Raw genomic sequence first — 16,755 nt, 5'->3', positions numbered from 1 at the left:
GGGACCAGTATGTAAGGACTGCTTTGTTAAAAAAATCTACCACCAGACATCAGTGAAAACATAGCTTTTGGAAGATGTACTATAGCAATCAATCAATCAGTCAGTCAAATTATAATACTGGATCTACTCTAAGGCTTTAAAAAATGTAGGCTTCTATTTGGGATTAAAAAAGAAGTCACTGAAGAAATCAGTGATTAAGAACCCAAATACCTTATAGCTTTCCTAACCATGAGCAGAGTTAGGCGTTTTCTTGATTTCCCAAAGCTGTCCTTTCAAATTTACTACTTCTCATTTTGTTGAGCTGCTGGTCTCATTGAATGATGTCTGTGACCTGAACACAGAGGGAGTAAATAAAAAGACAAACAGATGAAAAATGACGTTGGGTCTGATTGCTTGTTACGAATACTGACTATCTAATAAATAGGGATACTTTGCTGTACATATTAGTACCTTTTCTAGCATGATTTCAAAGTGCTTCACAAACATATTAGGATACCAAGCAATAAATCAGATGTTCTTAATGATAATTAGTTTCTCTGTCAGGAACAGTAGGTACTTCTCTTTATCAAATATTAGCATGAGCAGGCAGTAGCATCTCAGGAAATTCTGGTTTTCTGTAGAAAGCAAAGAGAAAGTTGCCTGCCTAATGTTAGAAATAGATTTAGTCATTATAATGTAAAGAAAAGTGAAGGGTCCAGATCACCAAAGGGCTGGCCAAACCCCCCATCTCTAATTAAATGTATCAAAACCAATAAATACTTTGTATTGATCTTAAAATTGTCCCTTAGGTACAAGAAATACAATGAGCTACAGAGCTGACAGTCTGATGTCCCATCTGCATCTCAGGCCTAAGAACTCTCTGTCTCTGATAGTGTCTAGACTGCTTGACTTGAACTGTATTGCCATATAATATTGGTGATTATAAAACTTAAGTGCTCTACTCTGATGCAATGTTACATCTAGGCTGTCTGAAAGAAGAAGAAAAAAATACTGCTTTTTGCATAGCAATGTAAATTTTCTTAAAGGGCTGCAAAGGCCACCAGCTAGAGTTAATAAGTCTTTATGAAAGCTACTTAATATAACATTTAAATTGCTCCCTTTAGAACTAAATGTTTTTTTTCGAGACATACCAGTCTCTGTAAGAGCTGAAGCAGAAATGTTAAAACTGTAGCACAATTCAACACTAAGAAGAAAGTTAAGATGCCATCTTGCAAATATCAAGTCTCAATGACTAAAAATGAACTATTTAAAAAGGGCACAACCGAGCAATCTAAATTCTACAATCTAAATTCCGCACCCCTTAAGCGACAGTTTGGACCAATAGTAATAGTTAGGTCTGGGGTCTTCCCCTTCTTCATTGGGCCCCTTCATTGTCTCTAGGAAGGCTGCTGCTTTTCTTATCTTCAAGGTTGGGTACTCCTGCTGTCCGTGTAACTTCTTTATCTCTCCGGCCTGAACCGGCTCTGGGGCCCCCTTTTACTTATCTAGGTAAAAGTTCAACGTATCTAGGTGAAAGGTCACAGCTTGAGGCCTAAGGCTTCAGCAAATTTAGCTACTAACACTAAGCAAGTTATGGTAAGCGACTAATTCTAGACAGCTTCAGTCCGATTTTCTCTAACAAAAATATGTCAAAAATCTCAACACATAACATTTTTTAAAATAAAGCTCTTTGTTAATATTAAAATGAATTCAAACAAAATATCTCAAATGGGGAAGTTTAAAGCTTTGTGTCAATTTGAAATGGTCAGAACATTTTAAAAATTAAAGCTTATGAAATTGATATAAACTCTTGAAATGGTTAGAAATACTGTTAGATCTTAAAATTGAAACATAATTTAACAATGTAATTAATTAAAGCAAAACTGATCCCAACTATAACTCTGTTATCTCTTTTATTGCCAATGTTTTAATCACGACTCTGAAGAATCTGTTCATCATAAAACTCTAGAATGCTGCACTTCACACAGAGTCTCACAGGAAATGTTCTTGGTGCATTATTAGTTATCATCAGTAATGCTTATTCTACTTCCCTTTTTTACTCGAGTCATAATGAATGAACTATCACCTTTCTTTCCAGAATTATGTTTCTTAATCAAGCTCTTACTTTTAGAAAGTTTCACCTCTGAATCCTTCAGGAATTACTGTAAGTTAGCAGATATGAAACAGACCCCTATCTGATACGTTCATTGTATTTTCAGCAAAATTTAAAAAGTTTAATTCGCAGGCATTTCACAGACTGACGAGATACACAGTTCCTGCTAAAGATGTGAGTGCTCTGACTTTACGCATATCTGTGCAGCTCCTTACAGCCCACTAAAACCACATGCCAGTGAGAAATCACCCCATGACTTCATACATGCACACGCCAGGTGTGGGTGCCTACTACTCGCACCCTGTACTGACAGTCCACTAGCTGGATGCAGAATCCTGATGGTGTCTGACAGAGAGGATGCTCCTTCTCGCTGAGGCAGAGGTTGCGATGCTGGCAGAGCAACTTCTGGTAGTGTCAAACCACCTTTTGATTTCTGCTGTTTCCAGTGCAAGATCTCTCCCCCCGTGTTATAATTTTTCATGCTTCTTTTACTCTTCTTTTCAGACTGACTCCTTCTTCGTTTCACAAGTTTCGAAATTCAGCTATGATTCTGTTAAGTCAAAGAAGCTATAGTGTTTGATCGCCTAAGATAACATTCTCCTGAAAGCAAGATAATGAATACTGTGTCTTATAAGCTTGAACCTGAAAAAGAAACTTTTCTCCCCGCCCATTCCCCCCTCCCAGCACAACAACACAGTAAGGGCAGCCTTACACCTGTACCTCTTACAAAGAATGGGATACTTCTCACCTAACTTTGTATGTCTATATCTAACTAGTCACCTAAGTGAGTCCTGTAACAGGTTTTATGTTTCCACATTAGGATGAAATAAATGACACTTTAAACATGCATGTTTCTCTCCACTGACTGGAAAGGCAGCTTTGACTTCTAGCTTGGATGTATGTCTGCCTTGTATGTCTAAATTTAAGCAAGCAGAATCTCACCCCAAATGTTTAGAATGGTTCCTAAATCGGCATGGAACACCTCTTTTTTTCTTTTTCTCTTTAAGGGAGGGGTTGTTCGCTTGCTTGCTTTTGCTTCTGTCTTTGTCCAGACCAGACAGTTACATTGAAGGTTTTCTAGTCCTCTACTGCATTTCCTCCTCTACTTTTTCCTTCTCTGCCCCTAGCCACTGTGCATCAAAGTGACCTTATTTCCCCAAAAGAGACTGGTACTGATACAGTCTTTAAAGGCATACTTCCTATTACAATCTTTCATGCATTGGTGACTGTGCACACTTTGACAAAGAATCTTCATACACTGTTCTTTTGTAAGTTTGCCTGCTGAAAAAGTCTTTGTTTTGACTTAACTTTGAGTACCATTTAATTATGTAATGGAAAAAGAAACCTGCAAGAACTTTAATATCTGCCTACAGATTGATGGTATGTTTCCAAGTACTGTAAGAAGAAATCCCCACATGTTAATACCACAATAGGCTTTATTGAGTACAAGTCTGATGGCAGAAAATATTAATATTGTTAAAGGTGTTCTAAATTACTGTCTTCATATTAATAGATATATGTAATTGAATATAAGTAGTCCACCTTCAGCTGAATGCTAGTTTCCATATGTTACTTCTGTCTTGCTGCATTGTACCAGATATGAAACTGGTAATGCTAACTACATTTATGCTCACACATTTTTTAAAAAATCTATTACAATGAATATTACATGGAAAAGTTTGCCTTTCCCCTCTAAAGTCTCTCATGTACTGCCATGACACCATCAAAGCCATCGGTGGTTTGTTTCCCTCTGCACTCTTCTTCTAGGTCTGCTTTCTCACTTGTGTGCTGTTCTTTCCCTGCAAATAAAGTCATCAATATTCACCAAAGGTCAATCCAGTCCAGAAAATCAACGTTTTTGATGTGTCTCTCCTGTGTTTTAAGTCTGACACACAACATGCTAAAAAATGTGTAATAGTCTGCAATCTTGAAGAAGGGAAGCAAGAAAATGTGAGAGATTGCAGCATTTGCCACAGATTTAGTACTATTGAGTAGGTACGCTCTCCAATAAATGGAAGAGAAATACCCTGATAAAAATGGAAAATAGGAAGTGTTCGGCACAACTACGCATACCACTTATCTAAAGCACATTGGTGATAGCAAATTAAATAAAAATTGGCAAACTAGACCAAAAAGAGAAGCAAAGTAAATATTCATGATAAGAAAACTAGACAACCGCATGGTTAAAAATAACATGTCCCTCCACCATTTATTCTCCCATTTATAGTCTTCACAATTTTTGCTGCAAGACTGACATATTCGAAAACTTTCAACACTTCTTTGAGTATGTTCCTGAATCTACTGTAAGGTCAACTGTAATTCACACACACAATAAAAAGCATTCACTCTACCTTAAATGAAATCTGAGCTCTTTACTTTATCAACCTGAAAAATACCTCAATATAAATTACATAATTTTGTTGTAAACCTGTTTTAGAACAATCTGTTAAATCCAATATGATTTAAAACCAGTATTGCTTCTAACATGACTGCCATTCTAGATCAGAGCAAAGCCTAGTGGTTCATCAAGCTTAGTATCCTTTCTCCAAAACAGTGCCCAAACAAAAAGAGTAGAAGAATGTGGTAGGCATGTAGGAGCACTTCTCCTGTACGATCTCCCAACCTCCAAAAATATGTGACATAGGGACTTCCTCAACCAGAGATAATGTCTTCATATTCAGTCTTCTCTTGAATGCATGTGAACTTTGTATAGTTAATTTCTGGAGCTTCTTGTGACAGATGTTAAAGATGCTAAAAGAAGATGAAGAACTGTCTCTTTTGTTTCCTTTGAATCAGGCTTCTGTTAGCTTCATTTGATGCTCCCCAACTTTTTCATTGGAAGAGTGAGTAAACAAGAAATCCCCAATGCACCACCTTCATAACACTTTTGCTTTTTTAGCCCTCTGTTATATTTCCACTGAATAGGCCCTTCTCTACACCGAACAATTCTCGTTTCTTTATTGTTTTTCATATAGTAGCCACTTTAGATCATCCTTTTCACCCTTCTCTGAACTTTTCCCAGTCTGGCTATATCTTTTTAAGAGGGGAGAATAACAGCAGTAGCATAATGATGTACTATGTTTTGTATTAGCTTCCCAATCATTCCTAGCATTTTGTCTGCTTTTAAGCACCAAATTGATGTTCTTACAAAACCATCTGTAGTTAACTGAAGATCTTGTTCCTGAGTTAAGATGGTCAGCTCAATATCTAAAATCCTACGCGTAAAGTTGGGACTGTTTTTACATGCATCACAATACACTAATCTACATTTGCCATTTCAGCCTCTAGTCACTGTCTCCAAGTCTTCTTGTGAAGATAATCACAGATGGCCTGTGAGTGCTAGGCAGTATTTATTTTACACTACACTGCTAATTTCCTTGAAATAAGAAAACTTTGCAAAGTGGTAGCTTGCACAGCAAAAAAATAAATAATTAAACCCCAGTTATTCTCCCAGGATTTCTGGAACAGTAGCCTGTGACTGTGCTGCTTAATCAATTCATTGTAAACTTGTCCCATACAAGTGTACATTCCACCAGTTCCAATCGGTTTTACCCCAATGTCAAAGCTATTGACATTCTGCCATAACTGTTGTTGCTTATCTACACAAACATGCCTTTATCATCCTCTGCCTCCTCCTTTCATTAAGGATGCAAACATTTTCATAAGCACTTTTATTCTCTTAATTTCAGTTCACTCTGATTAATTTTGTTGACATAATTTCTTTCTTATATCCTTCATCTTCCCATCATCCTTCATAATACTATCTTCCCTAAAGGTCTCATCTATCGATTTACTTGTTATTTGCATTTTAAATACCTCACAAACTTTTATTAAGCATGTAGTTGCATTTTGCTTTTTACATTATAGCACAAATTTCAGAGAATCAATTATTTAAATCTTTTAACAGGCAAGTGCAGGGTCCTGCACCTAGGGAGGAATAACCCCATGCACCAGTACAGGTTGGGGGTTGACCTGCTGGAAAGCAGCTCTGCAGAGAAGGACCTGGGAGTGCTGGTAGACACCAAGTTAAGCATGAGGCAGCAATGTGCCCTTGTGGCCAAGAAGGCCAATGGTATCCTGGGGTGCATCAGGAAGAGTGTTGCCAGCAGGTGGAGGGAGGTGATCCTCCCCCTCTACTCAGCCCTGCTGAGGCCACATCTGGAGTACTGCGTCCAGTTCTGGGCTCCCCAGTACAAGAGGGAGGTGGCACTACTGGAGAGAGTCCAGCCAAGGGCTACAAAGATGATTAGGGGACTGGAGCATCTCTCTTATGAGGAAAGGCTGGGAGAGCTGGGCCTGTTTAGCTTGGAGAAGAGAAGGCTGAGAGGAGATCTTATCAATGTATACAAATATCTTAGAGGAGGGTGTCAAGAGGATGGAGCCAGACTCTTTTCAGTGGTGCCCAGCAACAGGATGCGAGGCAACGGGTACAAACCGAAACACAGACAGTTCCATCTGAACATGAGGAAAAACTTTTTCACTGTGAGGGTGACAGAGCACTGGAAGAGGTTGCCCAGAGAGGTTGTGGAGTCTCCTTCTCTGGAGATATTCAAAACCCCCTGGATGTGGGTGCTCTGTGCAATGTGCTCTAGGTGACCTTGCTTGAGCAGGGGGGTTGGACTAGATGATCTCCAGAGGTCCCTTCCAACCTCAACCATTCTGTGATTCTATGAAGTTTTCTTTTACATTACATTTACTATGTTTTTCTCTTGTTAACACAGTGCTCTAGAATGAAGTCAGACAGGCACTAGCAGACTCATCCCTCATTTAATGTAATGGATATTATGTCCACTTACTCCAGAAACGGATTAGAATTATTCAGATCAATATTTAAGGCATACCTGAAGACTTCAGGTCCCCAAATGAAAAAGTTGGGGTTTAATGACCAAAGCCTCTGAGAGTTTCTAGTTCCATTTGAAGTTAAGAACAATTACATTCAAAAGATAGGAATCATGTGAGCAAATGCAAATGTCTAAAATGCAGATATATGAACTAGCTGTCTAGACTCTCTTTATAGTCACAACAGAGAGATAAGCACTTTTGTGGTATGATTCATCTGACCTTTTAGAAATGTATGAGATCAATTGAATCCTACTGGCACTTATTTATCTGCTAGGACTAAAAAGGACTGAAAAACTTTTCAGATGAAGACACCTACATCTCAGCTGTCCCCCTAAGCAACTAGAAGGGGAATCAAGAATGAACAGCCCAGAAGTAGATGTCTACATTAAAAAAGCCTGAAGTCAGCAAGATGAATAACACCCAGAACATTCCAGCCTGAAAGTCACACACATATAAACAGACTTTCTGAACACTTGTTTGAATGTCATTTTTATAGCAACTTAATTTTCTTTTTACAATCTGAGCTGGAGATGCCAGTCCTTCAAAGACTAGGAATCTTTCTGTTAGCAGAAAGAACTTCTGTATTAGCCGCGTGCCAGAAAATTTGAAAGAAAAAACTGAAATATGGCATAAACCATAATGTATAGCATTTTGGATCTTAAAATGAATGCTAACAATCCCCTTTAAAATTTGAAAAGGTGTCTTTGGTGTGCAATATTACAACATCTAGACTGTCTGATTAAATGGCTTTCTTACTACCAAACAACAGCATTCCATCAGTCTTTGTCTACATATCTACAATATAAATTCCAGAATCACTTAATCTAATTTCAAAGAAAGGAAAGGTTGGCAAAGCCTGGAAATGTCTAATGGCTACCATGTTCATGATTCTAGGAGTAATCAAGAAGACTATCCCCAATGGCTGCTTATAAAATTGTATGAAATGGCTAAAACCAAAACTCATCTACACTAATGAAACTCAATATCCAGTATTTTCTTGTGACTGTCACAAAAGTAAACATTTACACTAAGTCCCCAATTCTAGAAATTTCTACAATTCTAAAAGGTATCCAAAACACTTGATCATATTCTATATTGTGACCCAAGCAAGAGGGACCAAACTGAATTAAGTGATCCTTGTTCCATTCTCATCCTAGCGAGCACAGCGGAACAACAAATCATGGCTTTTAGACAGCTTTATGATTCTAAGCAACTCAAGCAATGCAAGCTCAAGCTTCACTCTAGCATATGCATGCCCTATATCAGTGCTGGGACTGATTTAGCAAGCTATCCTATAGCTGAATGGCATGACTTCTCTCATAGGGAAAACCTTTCTAAGCTGATAGGAGAGTTTTCTGGGCTCTTTAAAATGACAAAGCTCCTTTAAAGGAGCCTTAGGGGGAGGGTTAGCAGTGGACAGAATATGAACAAGAAGGACTGAATGCCTAAAGCTGATTCTTTCTGTGCTTACTGGATTCTACAGACTGCTGTATATTAGAGGCGTTTTTGTTTTTTTTAAATCCAGCCCACTAGCACAGCAGCATGATGTGTTGCCATCTTGTGTAGACATGATGTAAAAATCCTTGTTGACTTCTGTATGAGCAAAGGCTGCATCACTGCAGAGGCAAATCTCTGCGTAGAACATCCTAGCAATGTCGTCAGCTTCCCTGCTTGCTGACTCATGTCTTGGGAAGAAAACAGCTCTTGACAAAGTAACTGCCCTCTAGCCTGCGATCTTGTGGAGCTGATAAGCAGAGAGACTAGAGAACTTGCCTGAGAAAGGGAACAGAGGAAGTGATGACTGCAGGCAAAGGAACTGGAAGCACTCAAACTGGAGGGGAAACATACATGTTTACTGCTGTCAACAACGAAAGTGTTGATTCTGCCATAAAGTGCTGCAGATATGCTGAAACATTATGACTGTTACACAATCACTTATGTAAATGGCCTAGTCTTAGAGGGAGGATGAAAGTCTGCTTTACAGCAATCATTTCAGCTTTTCTTGCATGTCAGTTGCCAAACAGATCTGTGCTTTATAATGGAAATCTCACTTGAAGAACCTGCCTAGTATTCCTTTCCACAAAGAAACTCTTAAAAGTGATAAAGCAGTACAGTGCTCAGGTTTTTTAAGACAGAGATGATGATGACAATTGTTATTTATAAAGATTTTGTTTTCCTTAGGAATGGAATGTTAATCTAATTAAGCTTTGAAAGCCTTTTACTTAATTTCATAGAAAACTGTTTAATTATTTTCAGCTGCTGTTTACAGACTTCTGTAAGTAAGATATTTTTACCTTTCTTTAAAACCCTATATACTGCTGTGAGGAACAATTACAAAACAAAAACAGTATTCTTTCTTCAGACATGATTCTGAATAGCAGATTTACAGATAGCCTTAATGCTAGTCCTGAAAGATGCTGATACTGTGCATTTTAAGGTCATTCAATACTCAATAGCACAACAGTGTTCTATTGCCCCTGCAGCAGAATATGTCATCATAAATATGTTGTACATGTGCACCCTGCTGCTAAAAATCTTTAGGGATGTTGATCGTTTGATTTCCTATCAAAAGGGATTTAACTGATCACCTGTTCTCTACAGTTTAAAAGGAGAAAAGTATCCTTACCACAGAAATATTCCAGATAGTTTTTGGCAAATTTTGATAGATTCTGGGGGGATTCATTGAAAAGTATTCTTACAGTAGGAACATATCCATGACTCTAGCACTAGAAGTCATGGATATGTTCCTACTTCCTTCCTGGTTTATCCAGCGTATTCACTGTACCGTGAAATTTTAGCAAGGCTTATTATAGTTTTTGTCAATTCAGAAGTTAGCAGCAAAAATTATTCTTTTAATTATTAAAAGCAGAAACAGAATACATCGCTATTATATATTTGACCTAGATGATTCCTTGACAGGAACAGCGTATTTTAGTGATAGTAGTGCTACTATTATTTGCCACAGAGCAAGAGCTGATTCCAGAAGACATCTATAGCCACACAAAAGAGTTTAGAATACAAGCAAGGATACTCAAGCTTCTTCCATTCTGATTCAGCATTCAGAATGGAACAATCATTGAAACTCCTTTCTTCTAATCCGCTGGTGATCCTATTTCACCCAGAAAGTCTAAACACAGCACAAGATTCTGTACTTCTCTAATCTGAGGGAGAAAATCTGGCAAAGGAAGATTGGATAACCCTGAGGAAAGCATTTTTTGTACATTCAGCCAAAGCATACAGATCTGGTTTTGTACGTGGTAGCACGCAGAGAAAGAAGTTAGAGGCTTGAAAAACAGGTGAGTGCAAGTGTTACTAGCTCCACTTTAAGAGAAGCACCTGTTTCCATGTAACTGAAAATCTTTATCTAACATGCCAAGAAGTCATTATGGTAGAAGAACCTTTTTTGCAATTCACGCAAAATCTGTTCATAACTTTGATCATCACAGGTGCTGTTACTGATGTAGAAAACACTGACAGAAAGCTTACTTGAGTGAAAACACTCAGATGCTCTAGGAGAAACTTCTAAGTATATAAGTATATGAACAGGCCTATAACATTTATAGGTCCTTTAGTAGTTTCCTGTAAATGGCTGTCAGGCTGTAAACTGATACTTCTGTGGAAAAAATGTGAGAATGTATTTTCAGATACAGTAAATACTAGACTCAAGACTATCTTCAATCTCTCAATACTAATTTAATTTACCTGTTTTCTCTGAAAAGTATATGTACCTTATAGATGCACTGAGATACCATTACATGATAGATGAAATGATTAAAACAGCATTTCTACAAGGGGATAGAGCGCTACTTGGTAGAAGACAGAGCCCTTTAACAATGATGCATCCAGCAATCACAGGGCACAATTGTTACTGTTATCATCATTACCATAAGGAAAGAATGCCAGTAGCTTTCAAAATATATGGAAATGCATTGTCAGCTGCCTAATGGATTGTGGGGTACACAGTGCCCATATGCATTGTCTCTAGTTTTTGGGGTTTGTGTATAATTAGGATTTCAATTTTGTGAGAAATGCTGGTATTTTGAAAAATGTTTCTTTATTTCAATTGGAACAAAACGTTTATCTGAATCTTGAAATGTGTGATCTACCAATCAGCTATATCTAATATTTCAGTTCACGTAAAGGGAAAGGAATGGTCCTAGGCCACACTACCACAAAGGCCCATAGCACAAGGCTGTGGCCATAATGTGTCAGTCCTTTAAAGCCCCCCCCAAAATGCAGCTCTGTAGCTTCTTTCCGGATCTTGCCTCCACATACAAGACCCTTCTGTATGAGGCACATGGAATCACAGAGTGGAAGAGAAGCTGCAGGACTGTACTGCATAAGATACAGGTCCACCTAGTGGCCAGAGCTGCTTCTAACACTATGCATGAGTCAAGACAAATCTTGTATTCATACAGTAAATATCCAAATATTTAATCCGGCAGAGTCAAACAATAATCACTCCAATATCCACACTTAAGTTTATTACAAAGCATCTGTTTTTCTGTCAAACTAACCCTGATATCTATAGGAGAAAAAACACACTGAATAGGTATTTCGACAAGCTATAGAATTACAGACGACACTAAAAATTCATGAATAGTTAATGTAAAGTAGACTACGTTTACTTCACACTTTGAATCCTTCAAAACCTGTTTCAAAGAACAGAAGATGTGCTCTTATAGCTTTGCAAATACTATCAAATCAGTTCAACCTCCCTTTCTGTGACTTCCTTCTACCCATTTCCCTCAAAAAAGCACAGGACTATAACAGTTCCAAAACTAATTCCTAGTCTGTATGGATGACTGTACTTTTTCTGGCTCAGGTCACTACTGCAGGTTTTGTTTGGCTAGAGCAGAAAATGAACATAAGTAGTCATGAAGGCATGAAATAATCTCCTTCCCTCTGTGAAAATAACTGTACATTCTACTTTACTATACAATCCAGCATTGAAGATGATTAGTATTTTTGATGTACAATTAAGAATCAGAAAGTTTCAACAGAAGGTTTTACCAGATACTCCACAAAATCCAAAGTGTGGGAGTAGGACAATTACTGTCATTTCATTGCACTCTCTCTAACTATCTACAATTATCCCTTTATACTAGTAATCAGCTTTATACCATTTGATCTCCTTTGCTTTTTATCCATCTAATTACAAAGTAGCAGTAGATGTTTGCATCACAAAGATTGGTTTGAGTACCCATTGCAATCTGCTTCAATTTTCAAATGTCTGCATCTTCCCAAAGGCGTAAGGCTAAAACCTAAACACATATCTAAAGGCTACGTCTTATGCACTGATGGTAGTCATGTACTTCAAAAATTCTTTTATGCTGAAAGACACTTCATATTTTTTACAGCAGCAGTGTGTAACACAAATTAACATGGCCTACATGACAAAGCAGATGTCATTACCAGGTCTGAGACAAGGAATTTGTGCCCCATTTCACTAATATGCACTGGACCCACTGCAGCATAAGACCTGTTAAAAAGTTGGATAACGTGTGCAGATGTTGACAGCCATTTCAAAACAACACAGTATTTCTAAATTCATGTGACTTTATTTTAAATACCAAACAAACATCTAAATTAGGACAGTGGGTTTTTTTAGTACTGTTAGCAGAATCAGAAAAGCTCACATGGAGACCAATTAGATGCTCTAAAAACACTCTTTGGAAGAGCTTCCCTCTCACTCTTAATTATAGAGTCTCTTAAATATTAGAGGTATGCATAGAGAAAGTCCTGTGACCAGACATCTTGCCCTGCTTCATGAGTACAAATGCCACTGTGCCTCCTGCACTTTGATATGGAAGCCAACTCAGTCCAAGGGCACACAGTTATTATTCGTCACAACCCTTAGAGTTTAGGGATGGTCCAATCCTACAAATTCATGTTAAGATTCAGTGGCAACCCTGTTCCCTTTTTCCCAGAGACAGGATTTCAGGAAAAAAATGTTGAATACTTTGGATTATTACAAAATCCTGCCTCAGCTGCCGCCTTGCAGTAAGGCCAGTTGTGGCAATGAAAAATACATTACATTTTGCTTTGGTGCAGGCATTGGTCACCTAGATATGTTTACGGATGGATTCGGGATTCAATTTAGCATTCAAGAATAGGAAAAAATCTGGGACAAGACCTGAGACCAGCATTCTCCCTATTCATGCAGACATTCTAAGATGCAGGAAAAATCTGAACTCAAAAGTTTCTCTTTTCCCCAAATTTAACCCTAGCTGTAACCCAAGACCCTATTTATCATACAGACCTGCAAACAAACCAATAGAAACAGATGTTTCTCTGAAATCAACTCCTGCATTACCATAATCCATCAGCAAAGGCAGTTCTTCTATTTTGCTTTTCTGAAAACTAATCTTAACAGGCATCATCACAGGCCTTAATAAAGCAGAGACTGCACTATGATTAATGAGTCACTCAGACTTGCTGGAGCTCTTGATCATCATAATCATGCAGACCCTGTGCAGGGCCATAGTTGAAATAGCCCTCTGTTCCTACTTTCTCTAAACCCTACTCCAAATGTAAGTTTCAGAACTAGATTTAAACAAATTCCATTAAAAAAAAAAACCAAACAACTGTGACCAGACAGTCATTTGACCTCAGCCTCCTTCCCCTTCCAACCGACCTCACAGTATCTTGAAATGGCAAACAATCTTCAAACCCTAATGGGCTAGAAACCAAACCTACCTCTACTTCCCATTCCAGTCATAACCACAGTTCAATAAGGCACACATGCAGCAAAAGCAATCACATGCTAGTCACTTCTACCAATGCAAGGGCTCATCCTGGGTCTCAAACAACAAACCATGATCTATATTTATTTTTGGTGCAGATATTGCTCACTTGGCTATGGCCAGAAGTAGGGATGCACTTAGGGCCAAGGTCCGTGAAAAGAATGAATGCCTGTTTATTGTTCCATTTCCAATAGGTAGATGGCTAAGATGAAGCTGACATAGGCAGTGCTGAATATATTATGTTTAGTTTTGGAACAAGCATGGATGTACCTCGTTAAGACTTAAATAAGGTTTAAGATTGGGGCTGCATTACTGTTTGGTGATAAACAGCTGAAAGGTTTGGTTCATTGCAGGATTCTCAACGACTATACTGCCAAACGCAGGGCGGTACTAGTAGGTAGAGAATGATTTAAGTTTAATTTTAGAAGATGCGTATCATTTTGGAAAAATTCTAGTTGCAGTTAGAATTACAATCTTATGAAAAAAAAAGTATGGGAAACTTGCTTTATTCCTTGAGCTACCAGGCCTAAAGGAAAGTCTAGTGCTGATAAGTGCTGATTGCTTATGCATTTAATTTTAACAAAGTGAGCACCTCCCTGTGGCTAAGGCTAAACCGAAATTATGATTAAGTCTTTAGAAAAGAAAAACAGAACATCTCAGTTAACAGATGGCTACTGTGTAGACTGCTAGAATAGAGAATTGAGGCTGATAAGGGATAATATTTGCTGTTAATTCTGATAGTTGCTGGTCATTTGGCTATGGATTAAAGTTAAGGCTGGGATTAAAGATAAGGCTTCAGAAAAGCAGGAATGAAGAATTTAGTTTATTGCATGAAAGGGTATGGCTGAGCTAAGGAAATGGCTTTTGTTGATGTCTATACAGACATCAGCCACCTGGTTGTGATTAGGGTTGAGCTTGAGTTAAGAACTGGGGAAACACATTTACGCATCAAAAAATACCTGAACACATTATAAATACCATAGAGAACATAGGAACATATTAAAAAAAAAAGTCAAGTTATGAAATTTTAAAAATATACCTGATATATGCCACGATAAAAAAACTTATCTTGAAATACCAGGAAAAATCTGTAAAAAAAAATAAATAAAGAAAAGATAATGGGTATATCATATTTGTATCAGTCTACTAATTTTAGCAAATCATCCTTAGCGATATTTAAAATACTAATTTTATTATTGATCTAGTTGCATATTTGGGGGTTCAGAGATCACCTAGATAGTGCACATTTTTGCATTAATATACCTTACACATTATTTGCACAAAACTTCACATAAAGAATTGTGTGAGAAAAGGATATTGACATTACTGTTTCTACACTTCCCTGTGAGGAAAAAAAAATCCAGTCTTTGGATGTCTTCAGTATTCTTTACAAACAATATGAATTAGTATTTTAACTCAGTGTGACTTATGCTACAGCTTAATCCTTGCATCTCCTTAGGCTTGATTCTCTTCAAACTAAAGGAATATCCTGGTCTCAAAAATTTTCAGTGTATCTTTGAAAGAAAAGATTTAATCTTTTCTAATGAGTTGAAAGAAGTTGCTGGAAAAGAAAAACTTTCCAGTCATTCCTGTCATTAGATGTTGTCAGCCACTTCAGTTTGAAATGTAATCTAAGTGGAAATAAAGTCTTGGTCTGATCATGTTCTGTACGACTCGGACCTAAAAGCTAGAAGCAGCAAAGGCATACCCGCTTCAACTTTCTGAAGCTTTGCATCAGATAAGGCTGGCAATTAAGGAGATGCTGCAATAGCTAGGAGTTCAGGGAAAAAGATTGAAGGAAGCCTTTTATCACTGAAAAAACTCTTACTTTGGGAGAATGTAATGCCTCCAAGAAAGATGAAGTTTTGTGGTGGTTTCCTGACTTAACAGTGATTCACAGATACAAAATGTTCTAGAATAAGGTATATGTATTTCTGTATGTATTTACAAAGGCCTAAACAAATAAAACATGTATTCTAATTTTGTGTATGTTTGGATATTTTACATATGTTATCTTTTCTGTGTCATCAAACTACATTTTGGTGTAACATCAAGTATATCCACATATTATAGAGCTTGGCTAGGAGATCTGTGGCTCTAGTATACCAGATGGTACAGCTGTAACCAGAAACCAGTATTGTAAATTATTGTGGAAGGAGTTTCTATGTCACAGCTTGCATTACAAAAGACACAATGAAGATGGTATAAGGATAAATGAAGAATAACAGTGGAAGGACTCTCTACTCCCTGGTGCCTAATAAAATATCTTTAAAACCTGGTGTTTTTATTTATTCTAGCCCAGAGATAACTGATATGAAAGCAACTCTCGCCAGGACCACACGCAGTAGTTTTTGCTCCAACTGCTGACACAAAAACATTACCTAATATGGAGTGTGCTGACATTAAACTAGCCACACCTCTCCACCATGGGGTAGACCTAATTGAACCCCTGAATTAATTTAGCATGTCTGCCTGTAAGATATTTCATGGAAAAAATGGATTGGAGAGAAACGTCAAAAAACACAATGCCACCTAAAGCTCCTTCCGTAAGAGTGCTGCAAAAATGACTTCAAGGCAGTTACACAATGGATTTCCCTAGCTTCCGAATTAGCATTAACGAGAAAGGTTTGAGTGAAGGGGTTCCAACAAAGAATTCTCTTTTTTACCTAGAGTCCCCTTTACTTTGCACAGAAATACCTTTCGGCAGCTAATTCTCCAAATGGGAGAAAACCAGGCCCTCCTTCTGAGACCCGTTCACCTTGTGCAGTCCAAGCTGTTAGGCTGACGCAGTCCGTTAACCCCTCAGCACGCCAGGTTAACGGGAACGCCACTCCAGCTTTGCCGCTCGGCGAAGAGCACGAACGAAGGCGAGGAGTTGCCGCGGGCCTGGGACGGCGCAGACAGCCTGCACTGAATAAGCCCGGCCAGGCTTCAAGGGGGGTGAAAAAACGAAGTCACAGCTTTCCAGCCACGCCGCCGGCCCCGTAACAGCCAAGCCGCGAGGCCGCCGCTACCACACACCCGCCCTCGCCTCGAGTCTCGCGCCGCCGCCCCGCACGCAACCCCCCCCCGCCC

General features: G+C 38.3%; 1 long non-coding RNA gene across 1 annotated transcript; it reads right to left on the bottom strand.

Annotated features, from left to right (window-relative positions):
• Positions 1–223: 223 nt before the first annotated feature.
• LOC136995371 (uncharacterized) lies at positions 224–16,444 on the bottom strand. The gene is made up of 3 exons (XR_010886948.1): positions 16,378–16,444; positions 14,720–14,768; positions 224–331 (listed from the first exon to the last, which is right to left on the bottom strand). It is a non-coding gene; the product is annotated as an uncharacterized lncRNA (long non-coding RNA).
• Between the last annotated feature and the right edge of the window lie 311 nt (positions 16,445–16,755).

This window comes from Apteryx mantelli, chromosome Z, assembly GCF_036417845.1.
Source record: "Apteryx mantelli isolate bAptMan1 chromosome Z, bAptMan1.hap1, whole genome shotgun sequence".
NCBI lineage: Eukaryota > Metazoa > Chordata > Aves > Apterygiformes > Apterygidae > Apteryx > Apteryx mantelli.
The sequence above is the reverse complement of the archived record's forward strand: the minus strand, read 5'-3'. Positions and strand labels throughout refer to the sequence as shown.